A 12,216-nucleotide genomic window follows, 5' to 3' on the forward strand; every position below is an offset into this window, starting at 1 on the left:
CCTTTTATTCAGAACATACATATGAGCCCTCCTTAAGTAACCTTCATAATTCACTTATTAGAAAGATTTGCTTTACAATTCTTGGGTAAGAGTTAACAGGGTTCATTCAAATGAGGATTTAATTTTTGAAAAATTAGTGTACACACAACTTTCTAAGAAAAACCCCTCCCATATATAGAGAGGTTTGACAAACATGCATGCAAGCCCCCAGTTGTTAAACAGAAATAGTTGAAAAATGGACAATTAGGCCACATCTATTTAAGGTGCTTCCATCAAGAAAATTAATAAACCATTGATGCCATCTCTGGCTTTATGAGGTCTTTACATCTGGGACAGCCTTTGCAGATTGTAATTAATCATCATACATCACCAAACGCCACTGACTACCTAGCAGATGAGCCCTCTGCAACCCTCATGATTTTCCCACATTTGCTTATCTGCAGATTCGTTTATCCTTCAGAGTACGGTATGGTAGAGTGAGTCAGTATGTCAAGTTACACTTCCTTCAATTTTGCCTTTTTGTTTGAATTTACATTAGCCAAATGTGGTAGGCAGAAAAATGCCACCCCTCCCAACAAGATGTTCACATCCTAATCCCCAGACCCTGTGACTACGTTCTCTCATATGGCAAAATGATTTTGCAGCTGTGTTTAAGTTAAGGATCTTGACATGGAGCAATTGTCCTCGATTATCCAGGTGGGCCTACAGGATCCTTACATGCAAAAGGCAGAGGGAGATGCCAAAGAGGAGACGGTGATGTGATAACAGCAGCAGATGGATGCACTTTGAAGATAGAGGAAGGGGCCATGAGACAAGGAACACAGAGGGGCACTAGAAGCTGAAAAGGGCAGGGGAATGGATTATCCCCTCAGAGCTTCCAGAAGGAACCAGTCCTGCCAAAACCTTGACTTTAGCCCAGTGAAACTGACTCAAGACCTTTGATCTCCAGAACTGTCCAGGAATAAATCGGTATTGTTTTAAGCCACTAAATTTGTGGCAATTTATTGTGGAAGACAGTGTGGCGATTCCTCAAAGACCTGGAACCAGAAATACCATTTGACTCAGCAATCATCATTCTGTTATAAAGATACATGCATGTATATGTTCGCTGCAGCATGATTCACAATAGCAAAGACATGGAATCAAAGCAAATGCCCATTAATGATAGACTGGATAAAGAAAATGTGGTACATATACACCACGGAATACGATGCAGCCATAAAAAGGAATGAGATCGTGTTCTTTGCAGGAACATGGATGGAGCTGGAAGCCATTATCTTCAGCAAACTAACACAGGAACAGAAAACCAAACACTGCCTGTTCTCACTTACAAGTGGAAGCTGAACAATGAGAATACATGGACACAGAACGGGGAAACACACACACTGGGCCCTGTCGGGCAGTGCAGGGGGAGGGAGAGCATCAAGAAGCACAGCTAATGGATGCTGGGCTTAATACCTAGGTGATGGATTGACAGGTGCAGCAAACCACCATGGTACACGTTTACCTAAGTAACAAACCAGCACATGCTACACATGTATCCCAAAACTTACAGATTGAATTAAATTAAAAATAAAGAAATAAATAAAATAAAACCGAAAAAGAAATGTATTAGAATGAATAAGAAAACTGCTACTTTCACAATTAAAAAAAAAATTTATTACCAAAAAAAAGTGGTAATTTGTTACACCAGTGAAAGGAAATGAATATGACAGGTTTGAATGTTTTATTATCCCATAAGCATAAGCATACAAATACCCTCAAAATTAGAGAACATCTTTAACCTCTAGTGATCTATTTATTTGGGAAGCATATAAATAACACTGACACTCAGGATAAAAATGTTAGCAACTCATCTCACAGTTACATGAGTTATTGGCCAAAAAGTATTTACTGAATACCTAGTATGGGAAAGGTATTGTACTTTCTACATACTAAGTACTACATACTTTCTACATCTATGTACTACTGGGAGAGACAGTGGAATAAGGTACAGTTTGAGCATCACTAATGAGAAATTCTCCAAAACCTAGAACTTTTTCAACACTCTTATGATGACGCAAGTGGAAAATTCCACACCTGACCTCATATCACAGGTCACAGTCAAAACACCATCAAAACTTTGGTTCATGCACAAGTCATTTAAAATATTATAAAAAGTACCATCAGGCTATGTGCATAAGGCCTATATATAAAACATAAATGTTTAGACCTGGGTCCCATCCCCAAGATATCTCATTATGTCTATGCAAATATTCCACAATCTGGAAAAATCTGAAATCTAAAACACTTCTGGTCCCAAGCTTTCAGACGAGGGATACTCAACCTGCACACTGCCCTTGAGGAACTTTTTTAAACAGTAGGAAAGCAAAACAAGTCTAAAATTAAATAACCTTGAGCACTGTATCTTAATCACTTGTAACTCTCCAAAATATTTTCTGGCAAATAGTAGGTGCTACATATTTTCTACCCAGCAGTATAAATTAAGTTCCTGTGATGTAAAACAACAGTGCAGGAGTTATGAAACAGACTGTGATTAACTGTAATATTGTTGCTATTTTAATTAATAGCACAGGGAGAGAGAAAAAGGAGAGAAGGGGAAAGGAGTATGGTATATACTTATGAGCATACAAATATGTATACTATACTTATATTTAATATATTTATATGTACATATTTTATATGACAGATATGTATGTGGTATTCAAGGGAAAATGTTCAAAAATATATATATAAGTCATATCAATGTAACTTCTCTGTTCAAAACCTTCTTATAACATCCCATCAAATTCAAGAGTAAAAGCCAAAGTCCCTGCTGTGGCTTTAAGGCCTTCCATGATCACCATCACCCATGTCTCATCTACCACCTACTACTTTCTCCCTTGCTTACTTCATGCTAACCATATACATCCCATTGTGGTTGCTGCCTCAGGGCCACTGTATTTCCTGTTCTCAATATTATCCCCCTCAAAAATATATTCAAATGGCTTGCTCCCAACTGCCCTTTAGGTCTTTGTGCAAATGTTATATTTTGAGTGAAAATTTTTCTGACCACCTCTTTTAAAATGACAACCCTCCCCTCCCAAAACTTCTCTTTTTCTGCTTTCTTTTTCCCCATAGAACTTTCCTCATAGAATTTGCCCTACAGTTTGTTTGTTTGGTTGGTTGGTTGGTTTGGTTTTGTACCTGTCTTCTCCACACTAGAATGTAAGCTCCCTGAGAGTAGAGATATTAGTGTGTATTGTTCACTGATGTGTCCCTAATGCTTGGCACATAGAAGCTGCTCAATGAACAGAATGAATATAGCTCTTTCATCTTTACTATATTTGTTAGTTATGGGCATATCTGTCTTCTCTCATAGACTACATAAGGCATAGCTACTGTATTAATTTACCAGCTTTGCCATAACAAATAAGCATAAACTTGACAACTTAAATCCATAGAAATTTATTCTCTCAGTTCTGGAGGCCATAAGTCTAAAATCAAAGTGTCATCAGTCCACACTCCCTCTAAAGGCTCTAGTGGAAAATCCTTCCTGTCTCTTCCAGCTGCTGGTGCTCCTGGCATTCCTTGGCTTGTGGCAACATCCCTCCAATCTCTGCTTTTGTCTTCACATGGTGTCCTCTTCTGTGACCCCATGTCTTCTCTTTTTCTGTCTCTTAAAAGGACACTTGTCATTGGATTTAGAGCCTTCCCTAATCCAGGATTATCTCCTCTCGAGAATCTTACCTTAATTACAACTGAAAAGACCTTTGTTCCAAATAAAACCACATTCTGAGGTTGCAGGGAGACCTATCTTTTGGGTCTCCATTCAGCCCATTATAGGCAGAAACTATGTCTTAGTCTCCATTTTTTTTATCTCCAAACCTTAATGTACCACAGAGCAGAGAATTTTCTTAATAAACAATGATTAACTGAATGAGCCTATGATTTAATGAATGAATCAAGGCTCTCTAAATTCACAAGGGACAGATGTATTCACTAGAATGGTGGGATGCATTATAGGTGTGGTTGTCAATGACAAGCAGAGAAGGTCAGTTGGATAAAAGGCTTGGATTATGAAGTCATCGAAGGATACCATTACAAAAGGCTGAACATATCTAGACCATCAAGGCTTCTGGAGAGAAAGGAATTAGAGCAGGACTCACATGAAAGGAAAAGTTTAACACACTGTACAGCAGGAACAAGAGTAAAGATGGGAAATAATATCTCAAGTTAGGAAAGGATAAGATTGCATATAAAACTATAAGGCAAACTCATAAATATAATTGGCTTCATGGATAAGAGACAAGGAGAGGATGGATTTCATGTGCACGACTATAATGAGCTGAATTTATGGTGCTGTGTAAGCATATAAACTTAATGGGGATAGTTTAATAAAAATTCATGATTTAACATTCAAAATAATTTCTGTTGTGATATGGTCAGATGTGATTATTGATTACATTGACTGTATAGTTTTACAATTAAGATAATGATCCAGATTTTTTTCTAGACTCTCCCTCACTTGGCAGGGGGGAAATATGAAGAATAAATCACTAAACATCACTTTTTATACGTTTTAACCATATTGGTGGCTTGTGTTTGCTGATGATTTTATTAAAATCCTATCATATTCCTGAAGAGAGAAATTTTCCCTCTCATTTTTAGCAGCAGATAACCTAAGCTGAGTTCTAACAATAGTAAACAAGAGCCCCACCCTCCAAGGATCCAGTTTAATAAAATGTAGGCAGAGCCATTGATGGAATAGAAGAGAATTTAATGCTCTCAATTGTCTCAAGATTTTTCTTCGAGCTAGCCATACAGGTTTAGTAAAATCGCATATGTTTCCTGCTCCATGATTCAAATCATTTTTTGTTTTATGTTGAATAATATTTACATATGCTAATGTAATGCTCTGAATTCACTTCCTAGCTTTAAAGTAACTTATTAAAGCATTAAAAATATATGATTACAAAACAATGTAAATGTTACAGCTCTTGATAATATAAAATAATTAACATATCAATGTATCTGAAAGAAGGTCACAGATTATGAAGAGCTGTAAAGGGAAGGAAAGAGAAAAAAGTTGGGGTGTGATCATTTTCATATCATCTTTTTTTCAGTGAAGTTTGATGATTTTCAAAATTTAGCAATTACAAAATAACCAAAAATCAAAAGTGGTTGTAAGAAGTCTCCATTATGAGAAGTCAACATCATGATTAATGTCGTGGATAGGGGAGAATTTGGTTTATCATTTTTTATGCTTCTGTAAGTTTCTAATTCATTTCTCTCACAATGTACCTGGTATTGCTTTTAATCATAAGAGAAGATATATATACAGCATTGGCTAAAACTGTAGGCTCCAGAGCCAAAACACAGGTTCATATCTCAGCTCTGCCACTCACCAGCTGTGGACTATGACAAACATAGTTAACTACTCTATGCCCCATCTATAAAATGGGTACAATAACAGGGAATCTACTTCACATAACTTTTGTAAAGTTTGAGTTCTTTTTAGGAAGTGAACATCTACAACCATAAAAAGTATAAGCACAGTGGCAACTATGTACTCAATGTTTAATTTTAATATATTTTATTTTACCATATTTGTTTCAAGTCATTGGGTATTTTTTAAAGAAATAAAATAGTACAGATACAGTGAACTATACCAGCCGACCTCAGGACACACCTTCTCTCTCAGAGGTAACCATCATCAGTAGTATTATGTTATCTTTTATATTGTTATTTTTATGTTTTTACTATGTATGGATACATGTATAATACATATGAATAGCATTTTATGTATGTTTCTAAATTACATAAATGCTGTTCAACTCTACAGATTCATTTTCAACTTGACCTTTTCTTGGTTTTGAAGTTTACCCATGTTCTGTAGTTTGTAGAACTATATCTACAAAAGTACATGTAGTTCAATCATTTTTGCCTGCTGTATAATATTCTGTCATATGAATATACTACAATGTAGATATCCATTGCCTATTAATGGACATTTACGTTTTTCCAGTATAATCTGTTTTTGCTTTGACTACAAAGCTCCTGAGTATGATGTTTTGCCTATATCTGTTTTTCCAGTATAATTTCTGCTGGTAGTTGTCATTGTGAACACTTGCATCAAGTTTGCCATAACAGACCTCTCGGTTGGTCTATCGTACTTCCAAGCCATTCTTCCCAATGCTCTCAGAATGTTTTTTCTGTACAGAAATCATGTCCAACTATTCCTTAAACACTTTATCAGCTCTAAAACTCCAAGCCTTAGCTTGGCATATAAAATCCCTTCAGGATCTGACCTATGCCCAATCTCATTTCCTGCCACTCTTTCACTCTCCTCCTACACTCCTACAGGTCAGCTACTGTACACACCTGCAGATCCCTGAAGACACCATGCTGAATGCTTTTATTCCCCCCCCTTTTTTTTTCCCCAGAGTCTCATGCTGTTACCTAGGCTGGAGTGCAGCGGTGTGATCTCAGCTCAGTGCCACCTCTGTCTCCTGGTCTCCTGGGTTCAAGTGCTTCTCCCACCTCAGCCTCCTGGCTAGCTGGGATTACAGAAACTCGCCAGCACACCTAGCAAATTTAAAAAATATTCTTAGTAGAGACTGAGTTTCTCCATGTTGTCCTCAAGCTGGTCCCAAACTCCTGGCCTCAAGTGATCTGCCCACCTCGGCCTCCCAAAGTGCTGGGATTACGGGCGTAAACCACCGCGCCCAGTTGCTTTTGTTCATTTCTATGCCTTTGAGTTCTATGACTATGCTTTCTATTTTCTAGAAATTATCTTCCTCTTTATAATCATCATCCTCCTTTCCCCCTCCTCCTCATGCTCATCTTCCCACTCCTTGCTTTCTCCTTTATGTTTCCCCTTCTCCCCATCCTTTCCCACCTCCTTCTTCGCCTAGACTGGAAGCCTTTTCTGTCCTCTTCAAGCAAAAGTAAATGCTTTCTCTTCTCTGATCCCGTAAGACATTGTGCATAAATTAAAATGCTTACACAATGTCGTATTTTTTTTCAGATATGTTCTTCCACTAACCTATATACTCTGGAAAGAAGGGACTGTACTCTAGACATCCTTATATCCCAAGAACCTAGTGCCTTGAAACAGGGTAGGAGTTTAAAAAATGCTGATTGGAGGAATGAACTTATTCTATTAAAAACTTATTTATATAACTATAATTACAAAAGAAATAAATTCTAAATTACATAATGTATAGTTCACTGTATCTGTACTATTTTATTTCTATAATTTTATAGAACTTATTCTCTAAAAATTGAGAGCCATTGAATGTGATAAAGGTTGTTGAAGAAAGTCTGGTATCTGTGCCTGAAATTGCTTAAAATGGAGATCAGAGGCAGGGAACCCAGTTAGGAAAGGTACTACAATGTTCTAACAAGGTTTCACTATGTGTTGTTGCTGTATATTGAGACAGATGATTTAAATGGTGGTATGTCTTAACTTGCATAATACTAAGCTAAGCTAAAATGGTTCTAACATCTTTAGGCAGGAAGCTGATTATAATTATGTTTATTACAGCTTCCTTTCACATGTTACTCTGGTGTGCCCCTAAGCTCTATCTTCATTTCTACCATGGGATGTGTGTCATTTATAGTTTCCCAAACTTCAAAAGCTATTCCGTGGCAACAGACTGCAAGCTTCTAGGAAAGGCCTTAAGGCATTCATTCAGGGGCTGCTGTGTGCTAATAAGTGTTTCCTAAAATGACATGGAAGCTATGTATTAGATGAACTGTGCAGTTATTCATAGAGGGGTCAATAATGAAGCTTTTCTAGAAATAATTGTGTCCATGCATACAATGTAAACTGGGCAACAGCTCCGAAAGTTTGTTGTTCATCTGTTCATTTCACAGATGAGGAAACAAACAATACGAGATGACAGATTTCAGAGCTGACAGTCTAAAAATGTTTTAATAATAATGGCTGGCACCCATGGAGAGTGCATCAGACTCTTGGCTAAGTACTTTATACATGTTATTATTTCATTTAATCTTGACCACAAATCTATGAAATAGGCATTAATCCCCATTCTTGCAAACTAAGAAGCTGAGGCTTAGATGGGTAAAATAACTGGCTTCAGGTCACACAACTTATAGGTCACAGAGCCAGATTTTCACCAGATTTTTCTGACTCCAACACCTTTGCTTTTAGCTGCTTTAATGACATTATGTTGGCAGCTGTTTCCACCACAAGAGGCTGCCTCACGTATGGGGCCAAATTCAAGCTAATGTTTTCTATCTTATCCATTGCTCAATTAAGAAAATTACTCTTGCAAGTTTTGGATGCCCAGGCTTCATGTCCTCCTTCTGACAGCAGGTTGGCTTCTCCCTTACTGAAACACAGAGTCCCTGGATGCTCTTGCACCTCAGTCTTTCCTCCCAGGATAGTCAGGGGTAGCCATGAGCAAAGCTCAACTCAGTCTGTCTCCCAGGACTCTGAGTTACCAAAGGGTCTCAAACACCAGAGGAACCACTGGAGTTCAATTATCCCAGACTCCAGGTGGGGAAATTGTTGAATAGCTTCTACGAAGGAGACCCAGTACAGCTCCTCTTACCCTGCAACTCCCAGGCCTGGTTCTTCATTCTTCCTGTCAATCTTGTGATATCTATTTCTAAGGAATTTCATTTTTGCTTAAAATAGCCAGCATCATTTTATGTAACTTGCAACCAAATAATTAATAAAACCATGATCTCCCATTCCTATGAACATTCCTCTTAAATATTCCCTTATGGAGGACAACATAAAACATGAGTGCCATAAGGTAGAAAAATGAACTTCATTCAACACTCAAAACTGTGTGAGATGAAGTTCAAGTTGTGCCTGTCCTGTTATGTCTTCAACGTCACATTATTTCCAATGGTGACCACAGAGTGCCCCCTCCCTCAATGTTAGCATCCACCTCCCCTGACTTCCTAGCTTCTTGGCTAAGGAGTGCAATGAGACCCTAAGCGTCTGAAGTCAGCTGCTTTGGACAGAGAAAAAGATGAGAAAATAGTGATCATGATCTCAACTCTACAGATCCTAAAAAGAATTATAGGATGGATGGAATACAACCTGTATGCCAGGAAGAATAAGTCAATCTAGTGAGGCAAAATACGCTGAATGAAAAAAGACATCTGGGAACACAGACTGGGAGAGTAAGGCAAGGAACAGACAACTGGGCTGTGTGCAGGAGTGTAGGGTCCATGAAGAGAAAGTGATTGGGTTTCAGGGATGGCAAAAAGTAGGTAGGTATAAGGGTTAGAGGTAGGAAACTAGCGGTATTTCCTTGCATTGGGAATAGTTAGAGTAAATAAAACTTTGCTCTCATCAATTAGGATATCATTGTAGAATGACCAATAAATGGGTTAAACATGGGGAAAAAAGACTGTAAGGACTAATAACAACACTTTAATAGTTTTCATTCCAGGTAGTGAGGTCAGACGTCATTTTTATATGATGCTCTTTATTTTTCTGAATGTCCTCCAATGAGAACATTTTATTTGGCAACTATGTAGCACCAAATAAGCCAATTCTGAAACTCTATAATCACTTAACACAAAGGATGATCTAGGAGTTGGCAATGATCGCTACCAATGGTAACACTGCATAATATCCACTTGACTAGGAAGTGTTTTTCTGCTACTTTTACAGTACAAAAATAAATCATACCACAGCCTGTGTTGCCCCGCATCCCATTCTGCAACCCTCCTCCCAGGGATCTGCTGATGAAGTTGGCCAACTCAATCATCTTCAACTTTCATTTTCTTAATTCCAATAGAATGTAATCTCCCTGAAATAACTGTCATCCATTATAGGAATTTGGCCTTACTGTGAACGAATTTCCCTCTTTGTACAGTCTTAATTCATTCAACCAACGTTTAGTTGGAATTCGTGGTGGTTGAAGAAAATTAACTTCTCTCTCCTGCACGGCATAAATTCATTGTTCACTGCACTATGTAAATGGCCATCCAGTGGGGGGGGGGGGGGGAACCTATTTTGATTATTTCCACCAGAAAGAGAAGGAAGGCTCATTGTGTGAGATAAGAAAAGAGGTATATTTTGTGTTACCTTGTCCCCTAGGCTACCTGTGCTCAGCTGAACATAATAGAATCTATCTTATCTGATAAAATGAGACTGATATTAGGTGGTCCTTCTAATTATAGCTCTGTGTCACTCCTAAACAAACCACACCCAGAATATGTGTTAATAACTGACAGTTTAGCTTTACTGAAAGTGTAGCAAGAATATCAAGACACTTGCAAAGCTCCTGAGTACAATGCAACCTTTCACAGGGTTTTGCCTACATCTTATCCAATAGATGTTTTTTTGTATTGACTCATCTTTAAGTTTTTCATCTGCATTAAGTTATTTAACAAAAACGCTGTTTGCTTCACTTTCATAATATTTTTATGATATTTTGGTATCATGACATTTTTGTAATATTTCAATACCATATTTCTAATAATAAGCACAATGGACACAGACAAGTTTAAAAACAAACAAAATTAACTCTTGTTGTAAGAAACCATCTGTGAGAGTGGAGCCTACTAGGCTCCCCCATGCATCATGCTGGAGGCATCTATTGGTAAAGAAATTAGACAGGCGAGCTGGATAAGTGGCATTAGTCAAGAAAATTTCTAGGTGAGGATTCTGTAGGGGTTGTTTTTATTTTTTCTGCTTCTGTTTTTGGTTAACACATAATGATTCTACATATTTATGGGATACAGAGTAATATTTTAATATGTGTATACAACATATAATAAACATACCCATCACCTCCAATATTTATCATTTCTTTGTGTTGGGAAGATTCAACTTTTCTAGACTTTTGAAAATATACAATAAATTATAGCAAACCATATTCACCCTACAGTGCTGAAGAATGCCAGAGAGTGTTTCTCTCTAGGGTAATTTTGTATCTGTTAACCAACTTCTCTCGGTCCTATTTTTAATTTTTTCAGAAGACCCCATACTGTTTACCATAATAAAAAGGCTTTGAAGATTACTGTGAAATTTTATTTTCTGTTGTATTTCAATAGTCTTAGAGTAACAGGTGGTTTTGGTTACACGAATTTAAGTTTTTTAGTAGTGATTTCTGAGATTTTGGTGCACCTGTCACCCAAGCAACGTGCGCTCTACCCAATACGTAGTCTTTTATTCCTCACTTCCTCCCAACCTTCCCCCTGCAGGGTCCCCAAACTCCATTATATCATTCTTATGCCTTTGTGTCCTCATAGCTTAGCTCCATTTGTAAGTGGGAACATACAATAATTAGTTTTCTATTCCTGAGTCACTTCACTTAGAATAATGGTCTCCAACCCCATCTAAGTGCTGTAAATGTCATTATTTCATTCCTTTTTTTTTTCTTTTTTACTCTTTAAATGTATATTTATTCATGCCTGCTGTATGCAAATTTTTGATTCCATTTTTTTTTTAATGAACATACAATAAAATGGACTTTTCTTAGTGTATACAGTTTTAGGAATTCTAATATGTGTAGATTCATGTAAACCACAATCAGGATAAGAACAATTCTGTCACTCCCCACAAAAAATTCTTATACTGTTCCTCCGCCTCTAACCCCCTCTTCCTCACTTCATTTTATGTTTTTGAGAATGTCATATAAATGGAACCGTGCAATATGAAATCTTCGTTCAGCATAATGCCTTTGAGCTAGATTAATCCATGTTGTTGCATGTATTGGGAGTTCATGTCTTTTTTTTTTTTTTTTTTCTTTCACAGCTTTATTAAATATTTGGAAAAATTCCTTCAGAGTGAAGGGTCTAACACAATAGTTCATGGTGGTTAATACAGAATCATTTTTTAAAGGAGCACTTAAAAATATTTTAAATCTTTTTTGTTTGTTTGTTTTGTTTTTTTTTGGACTTTTTTTTATTATACTTTAAGTTCTAGGGTACATGTGCATAACGTGCAGGTTTGTTACATATGTATACATGTGCCATGTTGGTGTGCTGCACCCATCAACTCGTCAGCACCCATCAATTCATCATTTATATCAGGTATAACTCCCCAATGCAATCCCTCCCCCTCCCCTCTCCCCATGATAGGCCCCATTGTGTGATGTTCCCCTTCCCGAGTCCAAGTGATCTCATTGTTCAGTTCCCACCTATGAGTGAGAACATGCTTTGTTTGGTTTTCTCTTCTTGTGATAGTTTGCTAAGAATGATGGTTTCCAGCTGCATCCATGTCCCTACAAAGGACGCAAA

This window comes from Piliocolobus tephrosceles, chromosome 10 (genome assembly GCF_002776525.5).
Source record: "Piliocolobus tephrosceles isolate RC106 chromosome 10, ASM277652v3, whole genome shotgun sequence".
NCBI lineage: Eukaryota > Metazoa > Chordata > Mammalia > Primates > Cercopithecidae > Piliocolobus > Piliocolobus tephrosceles.